We start from the raw sequence: 16,901 nt of genomic DNA, 5'->3' as shown, positions 1-16,901 counted from the left end.
CCTTGACTACGTCCTGGAGCGACCCTCTCCCCTTAGTTTCAAAGACAGGAATTTTTAGGAATTTTTGAAAATTAGAGACGCAGCCCTGTAGCCCTGGCAGCTGCTCTCCCCTCACAGCTCCTAGGCCTGTTTAAGGGCCTCCCCTGGTGTGGATTTCATGTTGATAGCGGGTATCTACCTAAAAAAAGATTCTCCAGACCCTTGACTACGTCCTCGAGCGACCCTCACCCCTTATTTTCAACTACAGGAATTTTTAGGAATTTTTGAAAATTAGAGACGCAGCCATGCAGGCCTGGCAGTTGCTCTGTCCCCTCAGCTCCTAGGTCTGTTTAAGGGCCTCCCCTGGTCTGGATTTCATGTTGGGAGCGGGTCTCTACCTAAAAAAAGATTCTCCAGACCCTTGACTACGTCCTGGAGTGACCCCCACCCCTCATTTTCAAAACTGGGATTTTTAAGAATTTTTTAAAAATGAGAAACACGGGTCTGCAGGCGTTTCCTTCCCGTCCCCCTCCCCCCGGGCAGATTCCAAGCCGCCACCGCCTCTCGGTGACAAAGGCGATGCTAATGGCGGCTGCGGCCCGGGGTCAGCTTTGCTGACGGGCGGGGGCTGACAGGCTGAGGCCAGCGGTCTGTGTTTTAAAAATCCAAAAAATACAGGACTGTGGATCATTTTCAAGTTCAGCAGGGACCCAGGGCTTTTTATTTCCTTTCATGTCATTTTATTTTAGGAAATAGCGGTCTCCCTGAGGGTGGGGAAGGGCAGGACAGGGTCCCAGGGCTTTTAATAAATTTAATTTCATTTTATTTTATGGAATCGCGGTCTCCCCGAAGGCCGGGAAGGGCCGGGGACCCCGTGTCCGTGTCTGTGAGTGTGTGTCTGTGCCTGTGAGACGTTCACCACGCCAGCCCGTGTGATTTTATAGGAAAAATCCGGGCCTGGCAGCGTGCCCAGGCGGGTCCCTGGTGTCCCCTGGGCCTTTCTCTGGGTGCTCAGTGCTGGGTGCTGGCTCTTCTGTGCTGGGTGCTGGGTGCTGGGTCCTCTAGCTCGCTTCCTCAGGGTCTCCAGGCTGGATAGCCAGCCAGGGTGGCCTGTCCTCTTCCCCATCCGTCCATGAAGGAGGAGCAGGGGTCTCTGTCCATCCATCTCTCTATCTGTGGGCTCTTCCTGGAAGGAGTTCTGGTAGGACTTAGCCCTCAGCACTCAGGACTCAGTGCTCACCGCTTAGAAATCAGCACTTAGCACTCAGCACTCAGGCCTCAGCACTCAGTACTCAGCACTAACCACTTAGCCCTCAGGACTCAGCACTGAGCCATTAACCCTCAGCACTCAGCAGCACTAACCACTTGGCAGGCAGCAGTCCATACTTAGCACTCTCACACACACACACAGGACTCAGCACTCAGCACTAACCACTGAGCAGTCTGCACACGGAGTCTGCTGGTCCTCTGGGCTGGCTTCCTCAGGGTCTCCAGGCTGGGTAGCCAGCCTGAAGTGGAAGAACCTAGCACTTAAAGCTCAGCACTCAGCATTTAGCTCTCAGCACTAACCACTTAGTGGGCAGCCTTCAGTACTTGGCACTCCTACTCAGGCCTCAGCACCCAGCCCTGAGCCCTTAACCCTCAGCACTCAGCCCTAACCACTTAGCAGGCAGCAGTCCATACTTGGCACTCCTACCCAGGCCTCAGCATTCAGCCTATAGGACTTAGCACTCAGCACTCAGCACGTATGACTTGGACTGAGCACTCAGCACTCAGCACTGATGACTTGGACTGAGCACTCAGCACTCAGCCCCCAGCACTCAGCCCTCCTCTGGCAGCCCCCATCCTCTCCTGGGGACCTCTGGCCTGTGGCTCAGCCCCCCTCCCCGAGAGACCCCCGGTTCCCCTGGACACAGACACTCAGCACTGAGCCCTCAGCCCTCTCCGGTGACCACTCGGGACTCGGCACTCAGCCCTCAGGACTCCACACTTGGCACACAGCTGATTTAATTTTCTAAGCACACTCTTATTTCATTTTCTTTCATTTTATTTCAAGAAGTAGCGGCCTCTCTGAGGGCAGGGCAGGGCAGGGCAGGGCCCCAGGGCCCTTATTCAATTTTATTTCATTTTATTTGAGGGAATGGCGGTCTCCCCGAGGGCCGGGAAGGGCAGGGGACCCCGTGTCCGTGTCCGAGAGTGGGAGGCCTCTGGATCCGCTGGGATCAGGGTCTGTGTCCCACCCGGTTCATTCTCTCCACGGACCCCGGCCTCGAGAGACCCCCACCCCTCCTTTTCCAAGCGCCAGGGATGTTTAAACATTGTTTTAAACCATGAGAAACGCCGAGCTGCAGGCGTTTCCCGGCCCCCTCCCAGCAGGCAGATGCCCAGCCGCTGCCGCCGCCGCCGCTGGCTCGCCGAGGGCAGGTTTGGGAGGGGGTCTCTCTCTGTAAAAAGATGCTCCAGTGCCTGGACCACGTCCTGGGGGGACCCCCACCCCTGAGTTTCAAACCCAGGAATTTTTAAAAATTTTTTAAAACTGAGAAACGCCGATCCGCAGCCGTTTCCCTGCCCCCTCCCCCAGGGCCGATCCCCAGCCGCCCGCCCGCCGCCGCTGGCTGACGGAGGGAACGTTCGTGGCTGCGGCCTGAGGGAGGCCCGAGGCCGGCGCGTCTGTGTTACACCTCCCACGACCGCACCGCCGTGGATCGTGTCCGCGTCCATCGCGGGGTGTTTCACCCGTTTCCCAAACCCGCTCCGCGCTCCCCTCGGGGCGGCCGGGCCTCCCGCTCCCCCCCCAGCACCGCGCGCGCTCCCCCTGGTGGCGTCCGCAGGGATCAGCACCGCGCCCCGCCGGACAGCGCCCGAGACGGGAGGGAGGGGGGTCCCCGGCGTCCCCGACCCGGGATGGATGGGAGGTCTGAGGACGCTGTAGATCGGAGAATCCAGTGCTCGGTCTCTGTGGGGTCCTCGGGCGTCTCTGGGCTCCCGAATGCGGGGCCTGAGGCCTCGGCGTATCGCTGCCGTCCCCACCCGAGTGAGCAGGGCCGGCAGGGACCAGGGACTTTGATTTCATTTAATTTAATTTCATTTAATTTAATTTAATTTTCTCTGAGGGCGGGGAAGTCAGGGAACCTCGTGTCTGTGTCTGTGCTGGGGAGACGTTCACCCGCCGTCCCGGCCTGACAATCACTCACATGGATGGCCTGTCAATAACTCACATGGATTTTTTGATATATATATCTATATCTGGTCCAGGGGATCGCCCTCCACACCGTCCCATATGTTGGAGGCTGAAGTCGGCATTTTTACCAACCCAGTGACTGGCCCGTGTCCCATAGAGGTGACCAGAGGGCCTGGATCTCTGCGGGGATGGGAAGAAGATGGATTTTTTTCAAGGAGTCTTGGCGACGGGCCGGCCTCTCTGTGTGCAGGCAGGCAGCCGGCAGCCCGGGAGCTCTGGGACTCTGCAGTCAGCTCTCTAGGATTCTGGCCTCAGGACGACTGTCGCCTCCTCAACGGGGTCTGGCCGGGTCCCCCCTGTCTCTCCCCCGGGGGACCACGCTCAGGAACCTCAGCTCGGGGAGGATTCGGCCCTGACATCAGGGTTTGGGTCGGAGGCCTCTGAGGGCAGCTGCCCTGTCCCCTCAGCTCCTAGGCCAGTTTAAGTGGCTCCCCTGGTGTGGATTTCAGGGTGGGAGTGGGTATCTATGTCAAAAAAGATTCTCCAGACCCTTGACCAGGTCCTGGAGGGACCCCCAGCCCTCATTTTCAAAGACAGGAATTTTTAAGAATTTTTAGAAATGAGAAACGCAGATCCGCAGCAGCCCTGGCTGATCTGGCAGGTGCTCTAATCTCAGCGCCTAGGCCTCTTTCACCTACTCCCCTGGTTTTGATTTCATGCTGGGAGTGGGTATCTCTCTGTAAAAAGATTCTCCAGTCCCTTGACCAGGTCCTGCAGAGATCCCCACCCCTTAGTTTCAAAACAGGAATTTTTAAGAATTTTTGAAAATTAGAAACGCGGATCCGCAGCAGCCCTGGCTGACCTGGCAGCTGCTCTAATCTCAGCCTCTAGGCCTCTTTCACTGACTCCCCTGGTTTTGATTTCATGCTGGGAGGGGGTCTCTCTCTGTAAAAAGATTCTCCAGACCCTTGACCAGGTCCTGCAGAGATCCCCAGCCCTTAGTTTCAAACACAGGGATTTTTAAGAATTTTTGAAAATGAGAAACGCGGATCCGCAGCAGCCCTGGCTGATCTGGCAGCTGCTCTACCCTCAGCCTCTAGGCCTGTTTTAAAGACTCTCCTGGTCTTGATGTCATGGTGGTCGTGGGTATCTATGTCAAAAAAGATTCTCCAGACCCTTGACCACGTCCTGGAGGGACCCCCACCCCTTATTTTCAAAGACAGGAATTTTTAAGAATTTTTGAAAATTAGAAACGCAGACCTACAGCAGCCCTGGCTGATCTGGCAGCTGCTCTAACCTCAGCATCTAGGCCTCTTTCACTGACTCTCCTGGTCTTGATTTCATGCTGGGAGTGGGTCTCTCTCTGTAAAAAGATTCTCCAGATCCCTGATCACGTCCTGGAGAGACTCCCACCCCTTAATTTCAAAGACAGGAATTTTTAAGAATTTTTTAAAAATGAGAAACGCAGGTCCGCAGCAGCCCTGGCTGACCTGGCAGCTGCTCTAACCTCAGCGCCTAGGCCTCTTTCACTGACTCTCCTGGTCTTGATTTCATGCTGGGAGTGGGTCTCTCTCTGTAAAAAGATTCTCCAGACCCTTGACCACGTCCTGGAGCGACCCCCACCCCTCATTTTCAAATCAGGAATTTTTAAGAATTTTTTAAACATTAGAAACGCAGATCCGCAGCAGCCCTGGCTGACCTGGCAGCTGCTCTACCCTCAGCATCTAGGCCTGTTTTAAAGCCTATCCTGGTCTTGATTTCATGGTGGGAGTGGATATCTATGTCAAAAAAGATTCTCCAGACCCTTGACCACGTCCTGGAGAGACCCTGACCCCTTAATTTCAAACACAGGAATTTTAAAGAATTTTTGAAAATTAGAAACGCGGATCCGCAGCAGCCCTGGCTGATCTGGCAGCTGCTCTAATCTCAGCGTCTAGGCCTCTTTCACTGACTCCCCTGGTCTTGATGTCATGCTGGGAGTGGGTAACTCTCTGTAAAAAGATTCTCCAGATCCTTGACCACATCCTGAAGGGACCCAGACCCCTTATTTTCAAACACAGGAATTTTTAAGGATTTTTAAAAATTAGAACTGCAGATCCGCAGCAGCCCTGGCAGACCTGGCAGCTTCTCTACCCTCAGCGCCTAGGCCTCTTTCACTGACTCCCCTGGCTTTGATTTCATGATGGGAGTGGGTCTCTCTCTGCAAAAAGATTCTCCAGTGCCTTGACCACGTCCTGGAGTGACCCCCACCCCTCATTTTCAAAACAGGGATTTTTAAGAATTTTTTAAAAATGAGAAACACAGGTCTGCAGGCGTTTCCTTCCCTGCAACCTCCCCCCGGGCAGATTCCAAGCCGCCGCCGGCTCTCGGTGACAAAGGCGATGCTAATGGCGGCTGTGGCCCGGGGCCGGCGTGGCTGACGGGCGGGGGCTGACAGGCTGAGGCCAGCGGGGCTGCATTTGAAAAATCCAAAAATCCACAGAGCAGTGGATCGTGTCCAAGTTCATCACGGGATTTTTCATCAGTTCGAAAACTCCCCTCGGGGCGGCCGGCCTCCCGCTCCCCCCCCAGAACCGCGCTCGCTCCCTCTGGTGGAGTTTTCAGAGATCAGCACCTCGCCCTGCTGGACAGAGCCAGAGAAGGAAGGGGTGCAGTGCGTGGGTGCTGAGTGCTCAGTCCTCTGTGGAGGGTGCTGGGCGCTGAGTTCTCCGTGCTCGTCCCCAGGTGCTGGGCGCTGAGTCCTCTGTCCCCTCACCATGTTGAAAATGATATTCCCCATCGCTTAAACGGTCTTTCCTGTTTTTAAACGACCTTCCTTCACGGTTCACTCTTTTCCCTATGTTTAAAATGATTTGGCCCATGTTGAAAAGGATAGGCCCCATGTCTTCAATGACGTTTCCTATGTATCCATGATCTTCCCTCAGGTTTCATGATTTTCCCTTTTTTTAAAAATTATTTTCGCCATTTGACAAACGAGTGGCCACATGTTAAAAGGATTCTACCTATGTTTCATGATTTTCTCTATGTTTTAAATTCTGTTCCCCACCTCTGAAATGATGTTCCCTATTTTTAAATGATCTTCCCTCGTGTTTCACTCTTTTCCCTATTTTTAAAATCATTGTCCCTATTTTTAAAATCATGTTCGCCATTTTAAAAACGATTGGCCACATTTTAAAAGGAATCTCCCTGCTCTTAATTATATTCCCTAGTTTTAAGATCATTTTCCCTATTTTCAAAATAATTTTCGCCATTTTAAAAATGATTGGCCACGTTTTAACATGATTCTACCCATTTTTAAGGATTTCCTCTATGTTTAAAATTCTTTTCCCTCTTTCTCAAATTATTTTCCCTCTTTTTAAAATTATTTCTGCCATTCTAAACATCATGGACCCCATTTAAAAATCATGGGCCCCATGTTAAAAGGATTCTCCCTGTTCTTAATTATTTTCCCTATTTTTAAAATCATTTTGCCTATTTTAAAAATCATGTTCGCCATTTTAAAATGATTCTCGCCCTGAGTGCTGGGCGCTGAGTCCTCCGTGCCTGTACCCAAACCGCCCCTGAGTGCTGGGCGCTGAGTCCTCCGTGCCTGGCCCCAAAGCCTGCCTGAGTGCTGGGTGCTGAGTCGTCTGCGGCCTCTCCCCAAAGCCTGCCTGAGTGCTGGGCGCTGAGACCTCCGTGCCTGTACACAAACCATCCCCGGGTGCTGGGCGCTCAGTCCTCCGTGCCTGTACCAAAACCGCCCCTGAGTGCTGGGTGCTGAGTCGTCTGTGGCCTCTCCCCAAAGCCTGCCTGAGTCCAAACACGGCGGATTTTTTTGAAAAATCCTGGCGTCTGCAGAGCGTGGCTGGCTGCTGAGTGCTGAGTCCTCTGCGGAGGGTGCTGGGCGCTGAGTCGTCTGTGGCCTCTCCCCAAAGCCTGCCTGAGTGCTGGGCTCTGAGTCCTCCGTCCCCGTCCCCAGGTGCCCTGTGCGGGCTCCCCCGTCGCCCTCCCCTCCGCCCAGCCCCACCGCGGACCGGGGTTCGAGGCCCCAAACCCCGCCGAGGCCGCTGAACGGGACAACTGGTCGACCTCGCTGCTATGGGAGACATGAGCTGAGCCAGTCAGCGCCCAGGGCCAACTGCTCGACCGGCCTGGCTGCTGAGTGCTGAGTGCTGAGTCCTCTGTGGAGGGAGGGTGCTGGGCGCTGAGTCCTCTGTCCCCTTCACCACGTTTAAAATGATATTCCCCATTTCTTAAATGATTTTTCCTGTTTTTAAAGGATTTTTCCCCAGCTTTCATTATTTTCCCGATGTTTAAAATTATTTTCGCCATTTAAAAAATGATGGGCGCCTTTTTAAAATCCTTTCCCTCTATCCTAAATGATCTTCCCTCCTTGTGAATGATTTTCACCATGTCTTAATTTATTTTCCCCATTTTTAAAATTATGTTCGCCATTTTTAAATGATTCTCCGCATTTCTGAAAAGATTTTCGCCATCTTAAAAATGACTGGACCCATTTTAAAAGGATGCTCCCTATTTTTAATTATTTTCTCTACTTTCTAAATTCTCCTCCCTATTTCTTAAATCATTTTCCCTATTTTTAAAATGATGTGCACCTTTTAAAAATGATTCTCCCTATCTCTTAAATCATTTTCGCCATTTTAAGAACGATTGGCCACATTTTAAAAGGATTCTACCGATTTTTACTGATTTTCTCTAGGTTTAAAATTATTTTCCCTATTTCTAAAATGATTTTCCCTCTTTTTAAAATTATTTTCCACATGTCTGAAATGATTTTTGCCATTTTAAAAATCATTTTCGCCATTTTAAAATGATTCTCCCTGCTCTTAATCATTTTCCCGATTTTTAAAATCATGTTTCACATTTTAAAAACGATTGGCCCCATTTTAAAATGACTCTCCCTGCTCTTCATTATTTTCCCGATGTTTAAAATTATTTTCCCTAATTTTAAAATCATTTTAGCCGCTTAAAAAATAATTGGCCCCATTTTAAAATGATTCTCCCTATTTTTTAATGATTTTAGCTATTTTTTAAATTCTTTTTCCTATTTCTTAAGCGATCTTCCCTCATTTTTCGTGAATTTTCCCGATGTCACTCACCCTAAGGCCTGAGGGAGGCCTTAGGCCAGGGCAGGCAGGCAGGGCAGGGGCCTGGGGATCGGATTCCCTTTCCCCGTGTGTCTGTCTGTGCTCGTCAGTCACCGTCCAAGCCCGGGGGATTTTCTGAAAAATCCTGGCGTCTGCAGAGCGTGGCTGGGTGCTGAGTGCTGAGTCCTCTGCGCAGGGAGGGTGCTGGGCGCTGAGTCGTCTCTGACTGTCCCCAAACCGCCCCTGAGTGCTGGGCGCTGAGTCCTCCGTCCCAGTCCCCAAAGCCTGCCTGAGTGCTGGGCGCTGAGTCCTCCGTCCCAGTCCCCAAAGCCTGCCTGAGTGCTGGGCGCTGAGTCCTCCGTCCCAGTCCCCAAAGCCTGCCTGAGTGCTGGGCGCTGAGTCCTCAGTCCCAGTCCCCAGGTGCCCTGTGCGGGCTCCCCCGTCGCCCTCCCCTCCGCCCAGCCCCGCCGCGGACCGGGGTTCGAGGCCCCAAACCCCGCCGAGGCCGCTGAACGGGACAACTGGTCGACCTCGCTGCTTCTGGGCTAGGGGAGACATGAGCGGAGCCAGTCAGCGCCCAGGGCCAACTGCTCGACCGGCCTGGCTGCTGAGTGCTGAGTGCTGAGTCCTCTGTGGAGGGAGGGTGCTGGGAGCTGAGTCCTCTGCCCCCTTCACCACGTTTAAAATGATATTCCCCATTTCTTAAATGATTTTTCCTCTTTTTAAATGATTTTTCCCCAGCTTTAATTATTTTCCCGATTTTTAAAATTATTTTCGCCGTTTAAAAAATGATGGGCGCCTTTTTAAAATCCTTTCCCTCTATCCTAAATGATCTTCCCTCCTTTTTAATGATTTTCACCATCTCTTCGATGATTTTCCCGATGTTTAAAATTATTTTCGCCAGTTTTAAATGATTCTCCGCATTTCTGAAATGATTTTCGCCATCTTAAAAATGACTGGACCCATTTTAAAAGGATTCTCCCTATTTTTAATTATTTTCTCTACTTTCTAAATTCTCCTCCCTATTTCTTAAATCGTTTTCGCCATTTTAAAAATTATTGGCCACATTTTAAAATGATTCTCCCTGTTCTTAATTATTTTCTCTATGTTTAAAATTTTTTCCCTATTTCTTAAATTATTTTCCCTATTTTTAAATCTATTTGCACCTTTTAAAGATGATTCTCCCTATTTCTTAAATCATTTTCGCCATTTTAAAAACGAGTGGCCACCTTTTAAAATAACTCTACCGATGTTTAATGATTTTCTCTATGTTTAAAATTCTTTCCCTATTTCTAAAATTATTTTCCCTATTTTTAAAATTATGTTCCCCATGTCTGAAATGATTTTCGCCATTTTAAAAATGATTTGAGCCACTGTAAAATGAGTCTCCCTCTTTTTAAATGATTTTAGCTATTTTTTAAAATTCTTTTCCCTAGTTCTTAAGGGATCTTCCCTCATTTTTCATGATTTTTCCCGATGTCACTCACCCTAAGGCCTGAGGGAGGGCTTAGGCCAGGGCAGGCAGGCAGGCAGGCAGGGCAGGGGCCTGGGGATCGGATTCCCTTTCCCCGTGTGTCTTTCTGTCTGTGCCTGTGAGGGGCCGGGCACCGTCCAAGCCCGGGGGATTTTATGAAAAATCCTGGCGTCTGCAGAGCGTGGCTGGCTGCTGAGTGCTGAGTCCTCTGCACAGGGAGGGTGCTGGGCGCTGAGTCGTCTCTGACTGTCCCCAAACCGCCCCTGAGTGCTGTGCGCTGAGTCCTGCCTGCCTGTACCCAAGCCTTCCCTGGGAGTGTGTGTGAGGGAGGGTGCTGGGCGCTGAGTCCTCCGTGCCCGTCCCCAGGTTCTGGGCGCTGAGTCCCCCGTGCCTGTCCCCAAACCGCCCCTGAGTGCTGGGCGCTGAGTCCTCCGTGCCTGGCCCCAAAGCCTGCCTGAGTGCTGGGTGCTGAGTCGTCTGTGGCCTCTCCCCAAAGCCAGCCTGAGTCCAAACACGGCGGATTTTTTGGAAAAATCCTGGCGTCTGCAGAGCCTGGCTGGCTGCTGAGTGCTGAGTCCTCTGCGGAGGGTGCTGGGCGCTGAGTCGTCCGTGCCTGTCCCCAAACCGCCCCTGAGTGCTGGCTGGGAGCTGAGTCCTCCGTCCCTGTCCCCAAACCGCCCCTGAGTGCTGGCTGGGAGCTGAGTCGTCCGTGCCTGTCCCCAAACCGCCCCTGAGTGCTGGCTGGGAGCTGAGTCCTCCGTCCCTGTCCCCAAACCGCCCCTGAGTGCTGGCTGGGCGCTGAGTCCTCCGTCCCCGTCCCCAGGTGCCCTGTGCTGGCTCCTCCGTCGCCCTCCCCTCCGCCCAGCCCCGCCGCGGACCGGGGTTCGAGGCCCCAATTCGCGCCGAGGCCGCTGAACGGGACAACTGGTCGACCTGCGTGGTTGCTGAGTGCTGAGTGCTGAGTCCTCTGTGGAGGGAGGGTGCTGGGAGCTGAGTCCCCCGTGCCTGTCCCCAAACCGTCCCCGGGTGCTGGGCGCTGAGTCCCCCGTCCCCGTCCCCGTCCCCACGCTGTCCCCAGGTGCCCTGTGCGGGCTCCCCCGTCGCCCTCCCCTCCGCCCAGCCCCGCCGGGGACCGGGGTTCGAGGCCCCAAACCCCGCCGAGGCCGCTGAACGGGACAACTGGTCGACCTCGCTGCTTCTGGGCTATGGGAGACATGAGCGGAGCCAGTCAGCGCCCAGGGCCAACTGCTCGACCGGCCTGGTTGCTGAGTGCTGAGTGCTGAGTCCTCCGGGGAGGGAGGGTGCTGGGAGCTGAGTCCTCCGTGCCTGTAACCAGGTGCTGGGCGCTGAGTCCTCCGTGCCTGTACCAAAACCGTCCCCGAGTGCTGGGCGCTGAGTCCTCCTAGGTTTAAAGGAACCTCCCCAATGTTTCATGATTTGGCCTATTTTTAAAATTATTTTCCCTAGGACTTACATGATTTTTCCTATCTCTCAATGATACTCACTATTTTTTTAATGATTTTACCTATTTCTTAAATGACATTCCCGGATTTATAATGATTTTCCCCATGTCTTCAATGGTATCCCCTATGTTTAATTCTTTTCCCTATGTTTCAAATTATGTTCCCTAGGTTCCCAATCACCTTCCCTGATTTTTATTGATTTTCCCCATGTCCTAAATGATATTCCCTATCTTTTAATTATTTTCCCTATTTTTTAAAATGTTTTCCCTAGGTTCCCAATCATCCTCCCTGATGTTTAATGATTTTCCCCATTTCTGAAGTGATTTTGGCCATTTTAAAAATTATTTCACCCATGTTAAAATGATATCCCCTATCTTTTAATTCTTTTCCCTATTTTTTAAATTATTTTCCCTAGGTTCCCAATCACCTTCCTTGATCTTTAATGAGTTTCCCCAGGTCTTCCATGATCTTCCCTAATTTTTAATTCTTTTCCGTGATTTTTAAATGATTTTCGCCATTTTAAAAATGATTCTCCCTATTTTTAATTATTTCCTCTATTTTTAAAATTCTATTCCCTTATTTTCCTCTATTTTTAAATGATCTTCCTGCATGTCTCACTATTTTCCCTATTTTTAAAATTATATTCCCCGTGCCTAAACCTATATTCCCCATTTCTTAAATGATTTTTCCTATTTTTAAAACTTCTTCCCCAACGTTTAACTATTTTCCCTCCTTTTAAAATTATTTTCCCTATTTCTTAAATGATATTCCCTGATTTTTAATGATTCTCCCTATTTCTTAAGTGATTTTTGCCATTTTAAAAAATGATTGGCCACATTTTAGAATGATTCTGCCTCTTTGTTAATGATTTTAGCTACTTTTCAAATGATTTTGACCATGTTTTAAAGGATCTTCCCTCCTTTTTCATGATGTTACCTATTTCCATCACCCTCAGGCCTGAAATAGGACTCCAGGCCTTCATGGTTTCCTGCAGAGATTTTATGAAATGAAAAAGAGCTTTCAATAAAATAAGAATTTAATGTTCTATGAGCAACAAGACCGAGTCTCAGGGGCTGTCTGTTCATTTCTGGTCAGGCTGACATCCAGGGAGGCCAGCAGCCTGTGTGGAAGCTGCTGCCTGGGGGGGTCTGCAGAGCGAGTGTGTGCTGTTCCCCAGGCAGGCAGGTGCTGGGTGCTGAGTCCTCTCTGCTGGGTCCTGGGTGCTGAGTGCTGGGTGCTGAGTCCTCCATTGAGATGGCTGGGTGCTGGGTGCTGAGTCCTCCGGGCAGAATAACGACTGCTGGCTGCAGAGGAGTGAGTGTCTGTGGATGAGAAAGAAATCAGTGGCTCTGTCCAGGTCCCTGTCAGGTTTTAAAACAGCCAGTCAGAGGAGAATGTGCCCATGACCTGATTCAGTGCTGGGTGCTGGGTGCTGAGTGCTGGGTCCTCCATTCAGAGTGCTGGGTGCTGAGTCCTCCGTCCAGACGGCTGTGTGCTGTGGCTGGAACTGTGAAGCAGTCTCTGAAACGGAGAGAAAGCAGCTTTTATGAGGAACATACATCTGAGTTCTGGGTCAGGAGACAGACTCCCCAGCTCTGCAGTGACAGCAGCCCCGCCCGTCTGCTCTCTCTCTCACACAGACACACACAGACACACCCCCTGCCGGGTCCCTGGCTGCTCTTCTCCCCCCCACCCGCCCAGGTCTCTTTCGCCAAATCGTCAGCCCGCTTTAGTCTATAAATCTCGAAAATTCGAAGGTGGCTGTCAGCAGCTCGAGCCGTGGCTCAGAGCGGTAGGAGCGCCTAACGCTGAGTGCCTGGTGCCAAGGTCGCAGGTTGGAATCCCGCTTGCGCCTGTTGCCGGGCATATAGACGTGATCTCTATGTGGAAACGATAGTGACGTTGGCATATCCGATATTAATAATCGGAAAAAAAAAAAAAAAAAAAAAAAAAAAAAAAAAAAAAAAGTTTTGACAGGGGTCCCCCACACTTTTAAAAATTTTTTCGGACAGGACCCTTATGGCTGGGTCCTGTTGCGTGCGGGTGAGCGTGCAGACACGGCAAGAGCAAGGCAATCGTTTTATTTCAAGAGCAGATTGAGACAGACAGTGAGAAAGCACGGGAACGACGAGTTTCTGGCACTCACACGCGCTGTTTGTGCAGTCAGTCTCTCCGGGTCCCGGCGGGCGCTGTCCAACACGGATCTCTCGGGGCTGCCGCGTCTGCCTGCCTGGAAGATGGGAGCGGGGCTCGGTGAGCGACCGGGAAGCCGGGGCTCGCGGCTGTCGGCTCCCACGGGGGCGGGGGAGTGAGCGATCCGCTGCCTGCCGCCCACAGACGCACGGGATCCCCGTTTTTCCCCGTTTTTCCCCGTTTTTCCCCGTTTTTCCCGTCTGTGTCTCCCGCTCCCCCGCTCCCTCCCCGGCTCGCTCCCCGGACCCGCGCGCGCGCGCTCCCGCCGCACCTACCTCTCTGTCCTTCCCTTCCGTCCTCACGGTCGCTTCCCACGAGCCCCACCGCGGCCAATTTCGCCAATTTCACCGAGTTCGCCCCGACTTCTCCCACACGGACTTCAAGCATGGCGGCCGGCTCCCGCCAGGCCCGAGCGCGGGAAACGGGCGGCCGCCGCGGAGGCTCATGGGAGACGTAGTCCGCCGCGCTGCCGGCTCAGAGTCCGCAGCCGGCGTCCGGACCCGCCCTAGAAGCGGCCGGGAGCCCTAGCTCGGCCTGAGCCCTAGCCCCGCCCGCGCGAACCCTAACTGCCGGGAACCCTAGCTCCGCGTGAGCCCTAGCAGCGCCCCAACCCTAGCTCACAGCGAACCCTAGCCCCGCGCGAACCCTAACTGCCGGGAACCCTAGCTCCGCCTGAGCCCTAGCCCCGCGCGAACCCTAGGTCCCGGGAACCCTAGCTCCGCCTGAGCCCTAGCCCCGCGCGAACCCTAGCTCCGCCTGAGCCCTAGCTGCGCCCCAACCCTAGCCCCGCGCGAACCCTAGCTCCGCCTGAGCCCTAGCTGCGCCCCAACCCTAGCCCCGCGCGAACCCTAGCTCCGCCTGAGCCCTAGCTGCGCCCCAACCCTAGCCCACAGCGAACCCTAGCTCCGCGCGAACCCTAACCGGGACCCAACCCTAGCCCACAGCGAACCCTAGGTCCCGGGAACCCTAGCTCCGCGCGAACCCTAGCTCCGCCTGAGCCCTAGCTGCGCCCCAACCCTAGCTCCGCGCGAACCCTAGCTCCGCCTGAGCCCTAGCTGCGCCCCAACCCTAGCCCACAGCGAACCCTAAGTCCTGCCAACCCTACTCTCTGTCTGGGTCTTCTCGCTCTCTCTGTGTGGGGGACACATTGGCTCCCTGTGTGTGTGGGGCCCGGGAGGGAGGGCGGGGAGAAGCTATCAGTGTCCTCTGAACCATGTACAGTAAAGCTGGCCCGGTGGCTCAGTGGGCTAAGCCACCGTCTTTTTGTCCCCGAGGACCCGGGTTCGAGACCCGGACCCATCTGTTTTGCCTGCCTGGCAGGGCGGCGCGAAGAGCTATCAGCGACCTCTGACCCCTGTTCAGTGGAGCAGGCCCGGTGGCTCGGTGGATAGGTTGCCTCACTTTCTGATTACGAGGACCCCAGTTCGAGACCCGCGTTGCCTTGCTTTTTTGCTCTTTGGCTGGGCTGGTAGGTCGGGGAGAGGTTATCAGTGTCCTCTGACCCCTCTACAGTAGAGCTGGCCTGGTGGCTCAGTGGGTTAAGTCCCTATTGTTTTGATCCCGAGGACCCGGGTTCAAGACCTGGGTCCTACTGTTTTGCTTGAGACTGGTAGGTCGGGGAGAGGTTATCAGTGTCCTCTGACCTCTCTACAGTATGCCTGGCCCGGTGGCTCAGTGGGTTAAGTAACCTACTTTTTGGTCCCAGGGACCCGGGTTCGAGACCCGGGTCCTACTGTTTTGCTTGAGACTGGTAGGTCGGGGAGAGGTTATCAGCGTCCTCTGACCTCTCTACAGTATGCCTGGCCCGGTGGCTCAGTGGGTTAAGTAACCTACTTTTTGGTCCCAGGGACCCGGGTTCGAGACCTGGGTCCTACTGTTTTGCTTGAGACTGGTAGGTCGGGGAGAGGTTATCAGCGTCCTCTGACCTCTCTACAGTATGCCTGGCCCGGTGGCTCAGTGGGTTAAGTAACCTACTTTTTGATCCCAAGGTCCCGGGTTCGAGACCCGGGTCCAATCTATTTTACTGGTCTGGGAGTGAGACACTGAGAGTTATCAGTGCCCACTGAACAACACTAACCAGAGCTGAGTCTGTGGCTCAGTGGGTTAAGCTACCCTTCTTTTGGTCCCGAGGACCCGGGTTCGAGTCCTGGGTCCTACTGTTTTGCTTGAGACTGGTAGGTCGGTGAGAGGTTATCAGCGTCCTCTGACCTCTCTACAGTATGCCTGGCCCGGTGGCTCAGTGGGTTAAGCTACCCTTCTTTTGGTCCCGAGGACCCGGGTTCGAGACCTGAGTCCTACTGTTTTGCTTGAGACTGGTAGGTCGGGGAGAGGTTATCAGCGTCCTCTGACCTCTCTACAGTATGCCTGGCCCGGTGGCTCAGTGGGTTAAGCTACCCTTCTTTTGGTCCCGAGGACCCGGGTTCGAGACCCGGGTCCCTTCTATTTTGCTGGTCTGGGAGTGAGACACTGAGAGTTATCAGCGACCGCTGACACTTACACAGTAGTGCTGGCACGGTGGCTCAGTGGGTTAAGTAACCTACTTTTTAATCCAGAGGACCCGGGTTCGAGTCCCGGGTCCTACTCTTTTGCTGGGCTGGTAAGTCAGGGAGAGGTTATCAGTGTCCTCTGATCTCTATACACTAGTGCTGGCACGGTTAAGCTATCTTTCTTTTGGTCCCAGGGACCCGGGTTCGAGTCCCGGGTCCCACCTATTTTACTGGTCTGGGAGTGAGACACTGAGAGTTATCAGCGACCGCTGACACTTAAACAGTAGTGCTGGCCCGGTGGCTCAGTGGGTTAAGCTACCTTTCTTTTGGTCCCAGGGACCCGGGTTCGAGGCCTGGGTCCCATCTCTTTTGCTGGTCTGGGAGTGAGACACTGAGAGTTATCAGTGCCCACTGAACAACACTAACCAGAGCTGAGTCTGTGGCTCAGTGGGTGAAATAACCCACTTTTTGGTCCTGAGGACCCGGGTTCGAGACCCAGGTCCCAATCTATTTTGCCTGGCTGGGAGTGAGACACTGAGAGCTATCAGTGCCCACTGAACAACACTAACCAGAGCTGAGTCTGTGGCTCAGTGGGTTAAATAACCCACTTTTTGGTCCTGAGGACCCGGGTTCGAGACCCGGGTCCCATCTATTTTGCTAGTCTGGGAGTGAGACACTAAGAGCTATCAGTGCCCACTGAACAACACTACCTAGTACTCACGTGGTGGCTCAGTGGGTGAAATAACCCACTTTTTGGTCCTGAGGACCCGGGTTCGAGACCCGGGTCCCCTGCCTTTTAGGCTGCTGGGACAGAGTTTAAAGCTAAGAACGCCAGCAGCAGGCTGCTCCCCACCTAAGCTGCGGTGGCTCTACCGGCTAGCAGCCCTCTTTTTAGATCCAGAGGACCTGGGTTCGAATCCCAAGCCTCCTGCCTTTTAGGCTTCTGGGGCCGAGATAAAAGCTAAGAACGCCAGCTGCAGGCTGCTCCCCACCTAAGCTGCGGTGGCTCTGCCGGCTAGCACCCCTCTTTTTAGA

At 53.3% G+C, this 16,901-nt stretch overlaps 1 protein-coding gene and 1 long non-coding RNA gene across 6 annotated transcripts in view; both read right to left on the bottom strand.

Annotated features, from left to right (window-relative positions):
• LOC148117563 (uncharacterized) overlaps positions 1 to 16,901 on the bottom strand; it is a 220,465-nt gene that overhangs the window by 18,762 nt on the left and 184,802 nt on the right. The gene's annotated exons all lie outside the window — the stretch shown is intronic.
• Positions 12,228 to 13,889, bottom strand: LOC148117567 (uncharacterized). Of its 3 annotated transcripts, none has more exons than XR_015737011.1 (3): positions 13,656 to 13,889; positions 13,330 to 13,417; positions 12,228 to 12,708 (listed from the first exon to the last, which is right to left on the bottom strand). It is a non-coding gene; the product is annotated as an uncharacterized LOC148117567 (long non-coding RNA). The 3 variants fall into 3 exon arrangements; XR_015737009.1 differs by having other exon boundaries at positions 13,334 to 13,417; XR_015737010.1 differs by having other exon boundaries at positions 13,334 to 13,413.

This window comes from Myodes glareolus, chromosome X, assembly GCF_982192425.1.
Source record: "Myodes glareolus chromosome X, mMyoGla1.1, whole genome shotgun sequence".
Lineage (NCBI taxonomy): Eukaryota > Metazoa > Chordata > Mammalia > Rodentia > Cricetidae > Myodes > Myodes glareolus.
This window is presented reverse-complemented; position numbering and strand designations above follow the sequence as displayed.